The 16719-nt window shown below is 39.5% G+C and overlaps 1 pseudogene; it reads left to right on the top strand.

The window, feature by feature from the left end:
• The window catches only part of LOC129563911 (granulocyte-macrophage colony-stimulating factor receptor subunit alpha-like), a 54873-nt pseudogene extending 38359 nt beyond the window's left edge, over positions 1-16514 (top strand).
• Positions 16515-16719: the final 205 nt, after the last annotated feature.

Genomic DNA, 16719 nt, shown 5'->3' with positions numbered 1-16719 from the left:
CTTTTCACAGCTATTTGTAAGGCCTCCTCAGACAGCCATTTTGCTTTTTTGCACTTTTTTTCCATGGGGATGGTCTTGGTCCCTGCCTCCTCTACAATGTCACGAACCTCCGTCCATAGTACATCAGGCACTCTATCTATCAGATCTAGTCCCTTAAATCTATTTCTCACTTCCACTGTATAATCATAAGGGATTTGATTTAGGTCATATCTGAATGGTCTAGTGGTTTTCCTTACTTTCTTCAATTTAAGCCTGAATTTGGCAATAAGAAGTTCATGATCTGAGCCACAGTCAGCTCCTGGTCTTGTTTTTGCTAACTGCATAGAGCTTCTCCATCTTTGGCTGTAAAGAATATAATCAATCTGATTTCGGTGTTGACCATCTGGTAATGTTCATGTGTAGAGTCTTCTCTTGTGTTGTTGAAAGAGGGTGTTTGCTATGACCAGTTCATTCTCTTGGCAAAACTTTATTATCTGTGCCCCAAGGCCAAATTTGCCTGTTACTCCAGGTGTTTCTTGACTTCCTACTTTTGCATTCCAGTCCCCTATAATGAAAAGGATATCTTTTTTGTGTGTTAGTTCTAAAAGTTCTTGTAGGTCTTCATAGAACCATTCTACTTCGGCTTCTTCAGCATTACTGGTTGGGGCATAGGCTTGGATTACTGTAATAGTGATTGGTTTGCCTTGGAAACGAGCAGAAATCATTCTGTCGTTTTTGAGATTGCATCCAAGTACTGCATTTCGGACTCTTTTGTTGACCGTGATGGCTACTCCATTTCTTCTAAGGGATTCTTGCCCACAGTAGTAGATATAATGGTCATCTGAATTAAATTCATCCATTCCAGTCCATTTTAGTTCACTGATTCCTAGAATGTCTATGTTCACTCTTGCCATCTCCTGTTTGACCACTTCCAATTTGCCTTGATTCATGGACCTAACATTCTAGGTTCCTATGCAATATTGCTCTTTACAGCACCGGACCTTGCTTCCATCACCGGTCACATCCACAACTGGGTATTGGTTTTGCTTTGGCTCCAACCCTTCATTCTTTCTGGCATTATTTCTCCACTGATCTCCAGTAGCATACTGGGCACCTACCAACCTGGGGAATTCCTCATTCAATATCTTATCATTTTGCCTTTTGATACTGTCCATGGGGTTCTCAAGGCAAGTTTACTGAAGTGGTTCAGATGACCATTATATCTACTACTGTGGGCAAGAATCACTTAGAAGAAATGGAGTAGCCCTTATAATCAACAAAGAGTATGAAACGCAGTTCTTGGGTGCCAACTTAAAAGCAACAGAATGATATCTGTTTGTTTCCAAGGAAAATCATTCACTATCACAGTAATCCAACTCTGTGTCCCAATCACCAATGTCAAAGAAGCTGAAGCTTAACAGTTCTATGAAAACATTGAAGAACTAAAACCAAAAAAAAAAAGATCTCCTTCTTATCATCGGGGAGTGGAAAGAAAAGGTAGGTAATCAAGAGATACCTGGAGTAACAGGCAAGTTTGGCCATGGAGTACAAAATGAAACAAAGCAAAGTCTAACAGAGTTTTGCCAAAAAAACACACTAGTCATAGCTAAAATCTTATTCCAACATCACAAGAGACGACTCTACAAATGGACATCACCAGATGGTCAATAACGAAATCAGATTGATTATATTCTTTGTATCCAAAGATGGAGAAGCTATATACAGTCAGCAAAAACAAGACAGGTAGCTGACTGTGATCACAAACTTCTTATTGCAAAATTCAAACTTAAATAGACGAAAGTATGGAAAATCACTAGACCATTCAGGTATGACATAAATCAAATCCCTTATGATTATACAGTGGAAGTGACAAATACATTCAAGGGATAAGTCCTGATAGAGTGCCAGAAGAAATATGGACAGAGGTTCATAACATTGTACAGGAGGCAGTCATCAAAACCATCCCCAAGAGAAAGAAATGCTAAAAGGCAAAACAGTTTACTGAGGAAGCCTTACAAATAGTTGAGAAATATAGAGAAGCTAAAGGGAAAGGAGAAAAAGAAAGATATATCCATTTGAATGCAGAGTTCCAAAGAAGAGCAAGGAGAGGTTTAAAAAAGACTTCCTAAGTGAGCAATGCAAAGAAATAGAGGGAAACGATTGAATGGGAAAGACTAGGAATCTCATCATGAAAATTGGAGATACCAAGGGAATATTTCATGCAAAAATGAGCACAAAAAGACAGAAACAACATTGACCTAACAAAAGCAGAAGATGCTAAGAAGAGGTGGCAAGAATACATAGAAGAACTATGCAAAAAAAATGACCCAGATAACCACGGTGGTGTGATCACTCACATAGAGTCAGACATCTTGTAATGGGAAGTCAAATGGGCCTTAGGAAACATCACTATGAACAAAGCTAGTGGGCATAATAGAATTGAGCTATTTCAAATCCTTAAAGACGATGCTCTTAAGGTGCTGCACTGAATATGCCAGCAAATTTGGAAAACTCAGCAGTGGCCACAAGACTGGAATAAGTCAGCTTTCATTCCAATTCCAAAGAAAGGCAGTGCTAAAGAATGCTCAAACTACTGCACAGTTGCACTCATTTCACATGCTAGCAGAGTAATGCTCAAAATTCTCCAACCTAGGCTTCAACAGTATGTGAACCAAGAATATCCAGATGTTAAACTTGGATTTATAAGAGGCAGAAGAACTAGAGATCAAGGTGCCAACATTTGTTGGATCACAGAAAAAGCAAGAAAACTAAAAAAAAAAAATCTACTTCTGTTTCATTGACTATGTTAAAGCCTTTGACTATGTGGCTCACAACAACCTGGAAAATTCTTAAAGGGATGGGAATAACAGACAACTTTACCTGCCTCTTGAGAAACCTGTTTGTGTGTCAAGAAGCAACAGTTAGAACAAGACATGAAACAATGGACTGGTTAAAAGTTGAGAAAAGTGTACGTCGAGGCTGTATATTGTCACCCTGCTTATTTAATAAGTCTAGTACATCATGCGAAATGCTGGGCTGCTTGAAGCACAGGCTTGAATCAAGACTGAGAGAAGAAATATCAATAACCTCAGATATGCAGATGAGACCACCCTTTTGGCAGAAAGTGAAGAAGAACTAAGGAGCCTCTTGATGAAGGCGAAAGAAGAGAGCAAAAATGCTGGCTTAAAACTCAGCATTCAGAAAACGAAGATCATGGCATCTGGTCCCATCACTTCATGCAAATAGATGGATAAACAATGGACATAGTGAGATGCATTCTTTTCTTGGTCTCCAAAATCACTGAGGATGGTGACTGCAGTTATGAAATTAAAAGACATATGCTCCTTGCAAGGATAGCTATAACAAACCTAGACAGCATATTAAAAAAGAGAGACGTTACTTTGCTGACAAATGTCTGCATACTCAAAGCTATGGTCTTTCCAGTAGTTATGTATGGATGTGAGAATTGGACCATAAAGAAGACTGAGTGTGAAAGAATTGATGCTTTTGAACTGTGGTGTTGGAGAAGACTCTTGAGAAGTCCCTTGGACTGCAAGGAGATCAATCCAGTCAATCCTAAAGGAAATCAACCCTGAATATTTATTCAAAGAACTGATACCGAAGCTGAAGCTCCAATACTTTGGTCACCTGAATTGAAGAGCCAATTCATTAGAAAAGACCCTGATACTGGGAAATATTGAATGCAGGAGAAGGGGATGACAGAGGATGAGATGGTTGGAGGGCATCCCTCGGACTTCAATGGAAATCACTTGAGCAGTCTTCTTCATATATTGAAGGACAGGGAGGCCTGGCATATTGTAGTCCATGGGATCACAGAGTCGGACATGACTGAGTGACTGAACAACAACAATTTTTATACTGGATGGACCTTCTTCTATTTAAAAGTGGTCTAACAAGCATCTAGCACATGGATTTTATAGTAAGTGTTTATGGGATCACAAAAATAAATATATAGTAAAACTATATAGCTTCCACATTCAAATAAGTCTAGATTTAACCCAAGTTCACTCTCTGAATACCTGCATAACTATTACTTAACTTCTCTGAGTCTCAATATCCTCAGCTTTAAAAAAGAGCTGAACATAAAAAAATCATGAAATACTGAGAAATAAACTGAACTAAGAAAGTTAAAGACTTATATACATTGAAAATTATAAAATGTTTTTAAAATAATTAAAAGAGCTTATCACTAAAATGAAAGACATCAATATTCCCGGGTTGGACACGTAATATTATTAAGATGTCAATACCCCAAAGTAATATATGGATTCAAAGGAATCCTTATCAAAACTCAAATTCTTATTATTTTTTTAAACGAAGGATCAGTTCAGTTCAGTTCAGTCGTTCAGTCGTGTCCGAATCTGCGACCCCATGAATCACATCACGCCAGGTCTCCCTGTCCATCACCAACTCCCGGAGTTCACTCAAACTCATGTCCATCGAGTCGGTGATGCCATCCAGCCATCTCATTCTTTGTCGTCCCCTTCTCCTTCCGCACCCAATCCCTCCCAGCATCAGAGTCTTTTCCAGTAAGTCAACTCGTCGCATGAGGTGGCCAAAGTATTGCAGTTTCAGCTTTAGCATCAGTCCTTCCAATGAACACACAGGTTTGATCTCCTTTGGAATGGACTGGTTGGATCTCCTTGCATTCCAAGGGACTCTCAAGAGTCTTCTCCAGCACCACAGTTCAAAAGCATCAATTCTTCGGAGATCGTCCTTCTTCACAGTCCAACTCTCACATCCATACATGACCACTGGGAAAACCATAGCCTTGACTAGACGGACCTTGGGTGGCAAAGTAATGTCTCTGCTTTTTAATGTGCTATCTAGGTTGGTCATAACATTCCTTCAAAGGAGTAAGCGTCTTTTAATTTCATGGCTGCAATCAGCATCTGCGGTGATTTTGGAGCCCCAAAAAATAACGTCTGACACTGCTTCCACTGTTTCCCCATCTATCTCCCATGAAACGATGGGACCAGATGCCATGATCTTAGTTTTCTGAATGTTGAGCTTCAAGCCAACCTTTTCACTCTCTTCTTTCACTTTCATCAAGAGGCTTTTGAGTTCCTCTTCACTTTCTCTCATAAGGGTGGTATCATCTGCATATCTGAGGTTAGCATATCTGAGGTTATTGAGATTTCTCCCAACAATCTTGATTCCAGCTTGTACTTCTTCCAGCCCAGCGTTCCTCAAGATGTACTCTCCATACAAGTTAAATAAGCAGGCTGACAATATACAATCTTGATGTACACCTTTTCCTATTTGGAACCAGTTTGTTGTTCCATGTCCAGTTCTAACTGTTGCTTCCTGACCTGCATACAGGTTTCTCAAGAGGCAGGTCAGGTGGTCTGGTATTCCCATCTCTTTCAGAATTTTCCACAGTTTATTGTGGTCCACATAGCGAAGGCTTTGGCATAGTCAATGAAGCAGAAATAGATGTTTTTCTGGAACTCTCTTCCTTTCTCCATGATCCAGTGGATGTTGGCATTTTGATCTCTGGTGCCTCTGCCTTTTCTAAAACCTGCTTGGACATCTGGAAGTTCACGGTTCACATATTGCTGAAGCCTGGCTTGGAGAATTTTCAGCATGACTTTACTAGCGTGTGAAATGAGTGCAACTGTGTGGTAGTTTGAGCATTCTTTGGCATTGCCTTTCTTTGGGATTGGAATGAAAACTGACCTTTTCTAGTCCTGCGGCCAATGCTGAGTTTTCCAAATTAGCTGGCATATTGAGTGCAGCACTTTCACAGCATCATCTTTCAGGATTTGAAATAGCTCAATTGGAATTCCATCACCTCCCCTAGCTTTGTTCGTAGTGATGCTCTCTAAGGCCCACTTGACTTCACATTCCACGATGTCTGGTTCCAGGTGAGTGGTCACGCCATCGTGATTATCTTGGTCATGAAGATCTTTTTTGTACCCTTCTTCTGTATATTCTTGCCACAGAGGATATCATCCCAAAATTTATATGCACTTTCAGGGATTCAAATAGCCAAAATAATATTTAAAAAGAAGCACAAAAATAGAATGTCTCAAAATTCTTGGTTTTAAAGGTGACTTCAAAGCTACAGTAATCAAGATACTTTGAATTAGCACAAAATCATTCATATCAACCAACTGAATAAAATAGAAAGCCCTGAAACAAACCCTTGCATATAGGGTCAAATTATTTTCTATAAGGATGTCAATACCATTAAATTGCGGAAATGACTGTTTATTCAAAATAGAGCTGGAAAAACATAATATCCATGTGCAAAAGAATGGAGTTTTACTCTTGCTTTTCACTATGCAAAAATTAGGTTAAAATGGATCAAAAACCTAAAGGAAATGACAAAAATTGGGAAAAAATGAGAGAAAATCTTCAGAATTTTGGATTTTTCGATGATTTCTTGGATATAACAATAAGAGCACAGTCAACAGAGGAAAAATAAGCTAATTGGACTAAACTAGACTACATCAGGATTTTTAAATTATGTGTGAAATTAGTGATATCAGGCAGATGATCGCATATAATTTCATAGTCTTTGTACCCTTACAAAACACCAATTTAGCAACAATCCACAGATGTAAGTACCATTACAAAAGCTCCAGAATCCAACTGAGAATTTACAGCAACCTAGTGGAACACAGAAACAAGGATACATTGAAAGCAGTAAGAACAGTTTCATTTTGCCTGCATCACACATCCTCCAACCCAGCACAGGAAAGCAGAAAGAGACCCATCAAGTTTTCCCATGGAGAAAAGAGAGGGCAAATGCATCCATGGATCTGCCACCAGATCTTCCTGCCTGTGGACACTGACACCAGCATGCCTGCACAAATACTCTAGCATCAGACCCATTTGTGGACCCTGGGACGAAGCTTATCCACTTGACAAAGAATTCAACTGCCTGACCAAAAATTCAAAATTATCATATTTTGGAAAGTTAGTGAACTACAAGAAAACACATATAATTAATTGAAATCATGAAAACTATAAACAAACAAAATGAGTTAAACAGAGATGTAAACCATAAAAAAGAATCAATGATAAATTCTAGAGCAGAAGAATATAATAACTTCACTGAAAAGAAAAAAAAAAAAGCTGCCAACAGTTTTTGATATGCCAAAAATACCATATTGAGAAAAAGAATCCTTTAAGGAAAGAATTTCAGTTCAAGATGGCAACCTAGGGGAATCTTGAACAAACCTCCCCCCAAGGACACTATAAATCTATGACCAAATATGAAAAACTTTCCACTGAAAAAACTCCCAAAACTAGCTAATTCCTACACACCTGATGAATGAGAAATGAGTAATGATATCAAAATGATTGCAGCACTGTTTATAATAGCCAGGACATGGAAGCAACCTAGATGTCCATCAGCAGATGAATGGATAAGAAAGCTGTGGTACATATACACAATGGAGTATTGCTGCTGCTGCTGCTGCTGCTAAGTCGCTTCAGTCGTGTCCGACTCTGTGCAACCACACAGACGGAAGCCCACCAGGCTCTGCCGTCCCTGGGATTCTAAGAATACATTTGAATCAGTTCTAATGAGGTGGATGAAACTGGAGCTTATTATACAGAGTGCAGTAAGACAGAAAGAAAAACACCAATACAATATATATGGAATTTAGAAAGATGGTAATGATAACCCTGTATGCGAGACAGCAAAAGAGACACAGATGTATAGAACAGTCTTTTGGACTCTGTGGGAGAGGGCGAGGGTGGGATATTTGAGAGAATGGCATTGAAACATGTATATTATCATATGTGAGACGAATCGTCAGTCCAGGTTCGATGTATGATACATGATGCTCGGGGCTGGTGCACTGGGATGACCCAGAGGGATGATATGGGGAGGGAGGTGGGAGGGGGGTTCAGGATGGGGAACACACGTACACCCGTGGCGGATTCATGTCAATATATGGCAAAACCAATACGATATTGTAAAGTAATTAGACTCCAATTAAAATTTTAAAAATAAAATAAAATTACAAATAAATAAATAAAGGAAAAAAAATGATTGAAACACGAACTCACTATAACTCCACCTCCAGCATGATGACCCACAATCAGAAGGGAACTCACAATTTTAAACTTTTCCCTGGGGAGTGAAGGTTTTGAACACCATATCTGGCACCTCAACTTTTGAGACATGCATATGAGATGTAAGCCTCCAAAACTTCTATCCTTGAAAGCAAATGGGCCATGCACCCATGTTACTCATAAGGCAATAATGAACTGAGAAATAGTTCATAAAGGGCTCATGTGGACTCACTGTGGCTACACCCTAGGGCCTAGTGTAGAGGCAGACAACTAAAAGACCCAGACTTACTGTAAAAGAATCTAGTTTTCAATACAACAATGTAAACAAACTATACTCCAATATAAAATAAAAATAAAATTAAAAATTATATAGAATAAGCTGCACATATTTAAAGTATTGAATAAAAGAGGCTTATTTTCTTGTCTTAAAACGTTAGCCTGAAGGGCAGGCATCTAATTTAATACACGTGCTACTGAAATAGTCTCAATGTTTGCAGAGACTAGTAGAAGTTATCTTTGCACTCTCCCTCTGCCTTACTCCAGGTGATCAGAATCTCCTACAAAAGAGCTTGTGCACACTTCCAGTACCTACTTTTGTGACTGCCACCTAGGGAATGGCCCTTGATCATTTGGCTCTGGTATCCAGTAGAGCTAATGTGTGCAGGTCCCATAGGACAATAACAAAAGGAAAAAGCATTCTTAACTGGATACCCTCCACTAGGACATACCAGAGAGGCAGCAGACTAAAATTACCAGTCTTTTGGTGAAAGAGGCTTATTAGCTTATCTTTATGGTTTGGCCTGATGGATAGGCTTCTAATTAAACACACATCTAGGAGCTGACTGCAACCCTATTCAGAGACTTTGAAGGGCAGGTGCTATCCTAGTGTTCTCCCTCTGCACCAAACCAGGTCCCGAGGTTCTCCAAGATTTTTGTAGCTTGTGCACACATCTGGCACATCATATTTTCTGGCTACCATCCAGAGAACACGTTTTTTGATAACCTACATCTGGTGGCCAGTGGATTTTCCCACAGATTCAATAGGACAATAACAACAACAACAACAAAGACAAATCCGTTTGTGTAGCAGTAGGGATTGGTGTAGAGAGACAATAACTATCACAAGTGTTCAAGAGATGACAAATAGAGAGCAGAGAGTTGAACAAAAAGGTTTATCTTCTACATGAGGACAGTTATTCAAGAGTAGGCGAGATAGTTTTTTTATCTTATGCATAAAAGACAACACAGAGGGTCCAGAAAAAATGAAGAAACAAGAGTTGTTACAAATGAAATATAAATTTTCAGAAAAAAGCTTACTTAAGCAGAGGTAAGTGATTTACCTAGCAGAGAGCTCAAAACAATAATCATGAATATGCTTACTAAAGTCAGGAGAGGAATGCATGAACAACGCTGAATTTCAGCAGAAACAAAGCATAAGAAAATACAAAACAGAGAATACAGAGCCAAAGGACAAAATGACTGAACTGAAAATTGCAATAGAGGATTATAATAGCAGATTAGATGTTTTATATAAGCTTCATAATAACCACAAAACAAAAACCTATGTTAGATACACAAAAGATAAAGAGACGGGAATCTAAGCATACCACTGCTGCTGCTGCTGCTGCTAAGTCGCTTCAGTCGTGTCCGACTCTGTGCGACCCCATAGACGGCACCCCACCAGGCTCCTCTGTCCATGCGAATTTCTAGGCAAGAGTACTGGAGTGGCTTGCCATTGCCTTCTCCGAAGCATACCACTAGAAATCATCAAAGCACAAAGGAAGAGTGCAAGAGAAAAAAGAAATAAATGAATTATAAAACAGCCAGAAAATGATTGACAAAATGGTAATAAGCCCATACAATTCACTGTCTTGCCTTAAAGAAGTTAGTTCTTTAAGTTGAAACAAGATGCTAAAATAATAACATCAACACATATAAAAATATAAATATCACTGGTAAAGAAAAACATATATTCAAATATGAGATAATGTAATAATAATGGTGGTACACGAATTATGTTTAAGCCAACTATAAAAACTAAAAGAAAAGCTATAAGAATAATCACAAAATTTTGTTAATGGATACATAATATCAGTAGAAGTAAATTCCGATATCAATAACAAAGTGAAGGGAGAGTACAGAGTTTTATATGCAATTGTTATCAGCTTAAAATAGGTTGTTGTAGCTGTAATAATTCTTATGCAAGTCTCTTGGTAGCCACAAAGAAAAGACCTAGAGTAGATATGAAAAAAGTAAAGAAAAAAATCAAAGAACCTCACTACAAAAAACACCAAATCACAAAGGAACATAGCAAAAGAGAAAGAAAGGGGAAAATAATTTTAAAAAGACAGAAAACAGTGAACAAAAATGGTATACAAAGTTCTTATTTATCAAAAATTATTTCAAATATATATGGATTAAACTCATAAATCAAAAGATGTAGACTGGCTCAATAAATTTCAAAAATAAGATTAAAGTAAGAAAAAAGATGTAATGTTAAATAAGAGATACATTATTTTATTTTATTTTTTAATTGTGAAAGTATGGTAGCACATTTACAGGAGACTTGGAAAATACAGAACAAGGTTACATATAGTTCCACGATATATTACAATTATTGTTTAAGTAGATAAATTAAGATTTTTAGTTGGAGTTTCTACATCAAGCTCTCAAAATACCACCTACTAGGAATGTGTGTTGATTCACAAGGAGAAGGGGCAGATTAAGACAAAGGTCAAAGACAAGGAATGTCAGTGCACATTTCCAGACCGTTGACTGTTCTGTCCGTGGGAAAGTCATGCTCTTTGTTGAAGTAACTATCAACCAAAGACAACTCTCAGAAATACTGGTCTACACTTACCCAGTTGGGGAGGATACGGCTTCCCAAAACTTCTGTCTTATTTACAATGAGGATTTCTTGAACTGCACCTGGGCCAAGGGCCAAAGAGCCCCCAATGAAATCCAACATATTTTGTATACAAGAACAAAGAAAAAAAAAACCAAAACAGAAGGTCCTCATTACCTGGAAGACTCTGGGACCCATGTGGGATGTCACCTCAAAGACCTCTCAGGATTAACTTCTTACAGTTACTTCCTGATTAACAGTGAGTTCAGTCACTCAGTCGAATTCGACTCTTTGTGACCCTATGAATCGCAGCACGCCAGGCCTCCCTGTCCATCACCAAACTGCCGGAGTTCACCCAAACTCTTGTGCATCGAATTGGTGATCATCCAGCCATCACATCCTCTGTCGTCCTCTTCTCCTCCTGCCCCCAATCCCTCCCAGCATCAGAGTCTTTTCCAATGTGTCAACTCTTTGCATGAGGTGGCCAAAGTATTGGAGTTTCAGACTCAGCATCAGTCCTTCCAATGAACACCCAGGACTGATCTCCTTTAGGATGAACTGGTTGGATCTCCTTGCAGTCCAAGAGACTCTCAAGAGTCTTCTCCAACACCACAGTTCAAAAGCATCAATTTTTTGGTGCTCAGCTTTCTTCACAGTCCAACTCTCATATCCATACATGACCACTGGAAAAACCATAGCCTTGACTAGACGGACCTTGGTTGACAAAGTAATATCTCTGCTTTTTAATATGCTATCTAGGTTGGTCATAACTTTCCTTCCAACGAGTAAACGTCTTTTAATTTCATGGCTGCAATCACCATCTTCAGTGATTTTGGAGCCCCTAAAAATTACGTCTGACACTGTTTCCACTGTTTCTCCATCTATTTGCCATAAAGTGATGGGACTGAATGCCATGAGTTTCGTTTTCTGAATGTTGAGCTTCAAGCCAACTTTTTCACTCTCCTCTTTCTCTTTCATCAAGAGGCTTTTTAGTTCCTCTTCACTTTCTGCCATAAGGGTGGTGTCATCTGCATATCTGAGGTTGTTGATATTTCTCCTGGCAATCTTGATCCCAGCTTGTGCTTCTTCCAGCCCAGTGTTCCTCATGATGTACTCTGCATATAAGTTAAATAAACAGGGTAACAATATACAACCTTGATGTACTCCTTTTCCTATTTGGAACCAGTCTGTTGCTCCATGTCCAGTTCTAACTGTTGCTTCCTTACCTGCATATAGCTTTCTCAAGAGGCAGGTCAGGTGGTCTGGTATTCCCATCTCTTTCAGAATTTTCCACACTTTATTGTGATCCACACAGTGAAAGACTCTGGCATAGTCAATAAAGCAGAAATATATGTTTTTTTCTGGAACCCTGTGGCTTTTTTGAGGATCCAACAGATGTTGGCAATTTGATCTCTGGTTCCTCTGCCTTTTCTAAAACCAGCTTGTATAACTGGAAGTTCGTGGTTCACATATTCCTGAAGCCTGGATTGTAGTTTGAACATTCTTTGGCATTGGAATGAAAACTGACCTTTCCAGTCCTGTGGCCACTGGTGAGTTTTCCAAATTTGCTGGCATACTGAGTGCAGCACTTTCACAGCATCATCTCTCAGGATTTGAAATAGCTCAACTGGAATTCCATCACTTCCACTAGTTTTATTCATAGTGATGATTTCTAAGGCCCACTTGATTTCACATTTCAGGATGCCTGGCTCTAGGTGAGTGATCACACTATCGTGATTATCTGGGTGGTGAAGAGTTTTTTGGTACTGTTCTTCTGTGTATTCTTGCTGCCTCTTCTTAATATCTTCTGTTTCTGTTAAGTCCATATCATTTTTGTCCTTTATCAAGTTCATCTTTGCATGAAATTTCCCCTTGGTATCTCTAATTTTGTTGAAGAGATCTCTAGTCTTTCCCATTTTGTTAGATACCAAGGAAACATTTCATGCAAAGATGGTTAACAGTACCATCCAAGAAACAGGAATCTAGTTCTTCAACTCAGTTTTGCTTTTAAAGGAAATAAAGAAGTACAAACCACCAGACAATATCACTCTCCACTAAAGTGAATTTCACTGCCTCATCCAGTGGGAAAAAACCAGGACCCAACAAACACAGTCCAATAGGAAGTTCCAGTACTATCTGGACATCCAGAGATTATGTTATGCTGGAAATAGTAGAAATCAACCAATTGTTGCATTTGGTGACTCAGCAAATAGATACAACTTTCTGAAACCTGGGTCCAAAGCAAAACATGCTGTGAAGATAACGATGGTGATACTCAAAAAGCCCACTGGTGTGCCTGGAGCCAACCCTTTGAGATTGGCTCCAAAGAACCAGAATTCCAGCCTGGTGTATGTCTACATGTTGGTGGTCCTGGGGACTCTCGTCTATGGTCTGACCCTCAACTGCTTTTTCAAACGGTTTTTCAGGACAGAAATTATTCCTGCCGGTTCCACAGGTCAAAGATAAATGAAACAATAATGATGAAATCGACCACAAGATCCTCTGGGAGGACTTTACACATGAAATGGGAAATGGTGAAAAGGAAGAGGTCTTAACTGTGGAGGAAATTGCAGAAGTACCAGAGAAACCGAATTCCAGGAGCCTCTGTACCTGGGACTTTCTAGAAGTTGCTAGCTTTTCTGTTATTAATTTTTAAGTGTTTTTTAATTTTTTTTTTTTACTGTTTTGAATATATCTTTTTAAAATTATGATGACCATTTTTATAGCATTCTATTTTATCTTTATTGGGCTTCCCAGGGAGCACAGTGGTAAAGTACCCAAATGCCAATTCAATATATTCAGGTTCAATCCCTGGGTTACGAAGATCCCCTCAAGGAGAAAATGTAAATCCTCTCCAGTATTTATACCTGGGAAATCTCGTGGACAGAAAAGCCTGGTGGGCTAAAGTCCATAGGGTCATAAAGAGTCAGACATGACTGAGCAACTAAACAACAACAAATGTTAATAGAATGACTATACAGAGAAGTAGAAGGGTATAGTAGACCTGAAAAGCTCTGTGAGCCAATTCAACATAATTAATTAATTATTAATGCCTGGGACTCTGTGCTTCCTGAACTCAGTGGATTATTTCCTTTGCCATGTCAGGGACGTTTTCAACTACTACCTCTTCTAATATTTTCTCAGGTTCTTTCCTTCTCTCTTCTCCTTCTGGGACCCTGATAATTCGAACATTATATATAATGTTGTGCCAGAAGTCTCTTTGGCTGTCTTCATTTTTTTTTTTTTAATTTTAAATTCTATATTCTGTTCTGTGGCAGTGATTTCCACCATTCTATTCTCCAGGTCACTTATCCGTTCTTTTGCCTCAGTTATTCCTACTAGGGTATTTCTCATCTCTCTTTGTTTATTTAGTTTGCTCTGTAGTTCTTATAGGTCATTGATGAACATTTCTTGCATCTTCTCCTTTGTGTTCCCAAGGTCCTGGATCATCTTCACTATCATTCCAATTTTTTTTTTTTCTGTAAGGTTGCCTATCCCCACTTTGTTTAGTTGTTTCTCTGAGGTTTTATCTTGTCTCTTCATAACTTTGGGATTTAATTTTCTGTTTTTTGGACCTGATTAGCTTTCTGTGTGGATCACAATAAACTGAGGAAAATTCTTAAAGAGATGGGAATATCAGAACAACTTATCTGCCTCCTGAGAAGCCTGTATGCAGGTCAAGAAGTAACAGTTAGTACCAGACATGAAACAACGGACTGGACTGCTTCAAAATTGGGAAAGGAGTATATCAATGCTGTATGTTATCACTCTGCATATTTAACTGTATGCTGAGTACATCATGTGAAATATGGGGCTGGATGAAGCAAAGACTAGAATCAAGATTTCTGGGAGAAATATTAATAACTTCAGATATGCAAATAACACCACCCTTATGGCAGAAATTGAAGAGGAACTAAAGTGCCTCTTTATAAAGGTGAAAGAAGAGAGTGAAAAAACTGGCTTTGAAACTGGAGCCTATTATACATAGTGAATTAAGCCAGAAAGAAAAATACCAATACAGTACACTAACGCTTATATATGGAATTTAGAAAGATGGTAACGATAACCCCATATGTGAGACAGCAAAAGAGACACAGATGTATATAACAGTCTTTTGGACTCTGTGGGAGAGAGGGTGGGATGATATGGGAGAATGGCATTGAAATATGCAAATTATCATATGTGAAACGAATCGCCAGTCTAGGTTCGATGCATGATACAGGGTGCTCGGGACTGGTGCATTGGGATGACTCAGAGGGATAGGATGGGGAGGGAGGTTGGAGGGGGGTTCAAGATGGTGAACACATGTACACCCATGGTGGATTCACGTTGACATATGGCAAAACCAACACAATATTATAAAGTAAAACAAATAAATAAGGAAAACAATAATCAAAAAAATAAAGAAAGGAAAAGGTGACCCTTTTGAGGGGACAATGCCAGTGTGTGAATAATAGAGTCTCCTGACTCTTGGCACATACAGCTTCACACCAGGCCCCATGTCTTGGTTAGGAGACTCCAGGTGGGGTTTCAGCCCCCTTCCCTCCTTGGCAATGCAACTTCACGCTGTGTACAAACTTTCCCATCTACTGTGTACCCCACAGTCCTCAGCTAGTTTGGCTGGCACTTGGAGACCCCAGTCTTTCTGCTGAGCCTCTCCTCAGAGACCGTGACCATCCTCAGTGAGGGACGACACCATTGACCTGTCAAGTGAGAGACTGAATTAGCACTGTCTAAGAGGGAAGTTGGAAAACCAAAGAAGTAAAGTGATGTGTTGCTCACACAAAAAAATACAAAACCAAAACCAAAACCCTGTATCCTACTGTGTGTTCTCAGAAGAGAGTTCCTTTTCTCCTTATCTACTTGTCAAAATAGCAGTTTACTTTACTTGCATGATTAATTAAAGAATGTCTCTCATGCAAACTTGTAAGCTCCACAAGGACATCAATTGGGTCTGCTTTTGCCCAACATGTGATTCCAAGGGCCTAGCAGTGTCTGGCACATGGAAAGTCCCTAATAAATAATGTTTGTTTCATGAGTAAATGGATGAGCCAAAAAAAAAAAAAAAACAAAACAAAATCTCGAAGATGATGGCATCTGGTCCCATCACTTCATGGGAAATACATGGAGAAACAGTGGAAACAGTGTCACACTTTATTTTATTGGGCTCCAAAATCAATATGGATGCTGATTGAAGCCATGAAATTAAAAGACTCTTACTCCTTGGAAGGAAAGTTATGACCAACTTAGATAGCATATTAAAAAGCAGAGACAACTGGCTCGACACCAGCAGGGCCATGCAGGAGACAAGGCCTATCTGTGTGACACATGTGGCCGGGGCTTCAGCCAGAGAGCCAACCTCTACCTGCACCAGCGTGTTCAGATGGGAGAGAGGCCATTCCGGTGCGAGGCCTGTGGGAAGTGCTTCAGCTGGAGCAAGGACCTGGGTATCCACCGGAGGGTCCACACGGGTGAGCGGCCATACAGATGTGCAGCTTGTGGCAGGGACTTCAGGCATCACTCAGCCCTCAAGAGGCACCAGAGGGTGCACACAGGGGAGAAGCCCTACCCCTGTGCCATATGTGGGAAGGGCTTCAGTCAGAGAGTCCACCTGCAGATGCACCAGAAGATGCACTGACAGGAGAGGCTTCCAGGATTGGGCTCTGCACATGCAGGTGTCTTCCATGGGCAGGGCCAATGCTAGGGCATGGATGCTGAGGTGCACAACATGGATCAGGCTTAATGATGTATGGCATTTGTTAATATTTATACTGAAAAGAAGGGGCTTCCCAGGTGGCTCAGTGGTAAACAATCTGCCTGCCAGTGCAGGAGACACAGAAGAC

Source organism: Moschus berezovskii, chromosome X, assembly GCF_049115385.1.
Source record: "Moschus berezovskii isolate FMDL1 chromosome X, NW_MosBer_1.0, whole genome shotgun sequence".
Taxonomy (NCBI): Eukaryota; Metazoa; Chordata; class Mammalia; order Artiodactyla; family Moschidae; genus Moschus; species Moschus berezovskii.
This window is presented reverse-complemented; position numbering and strand designations above follow the sequence as displayed.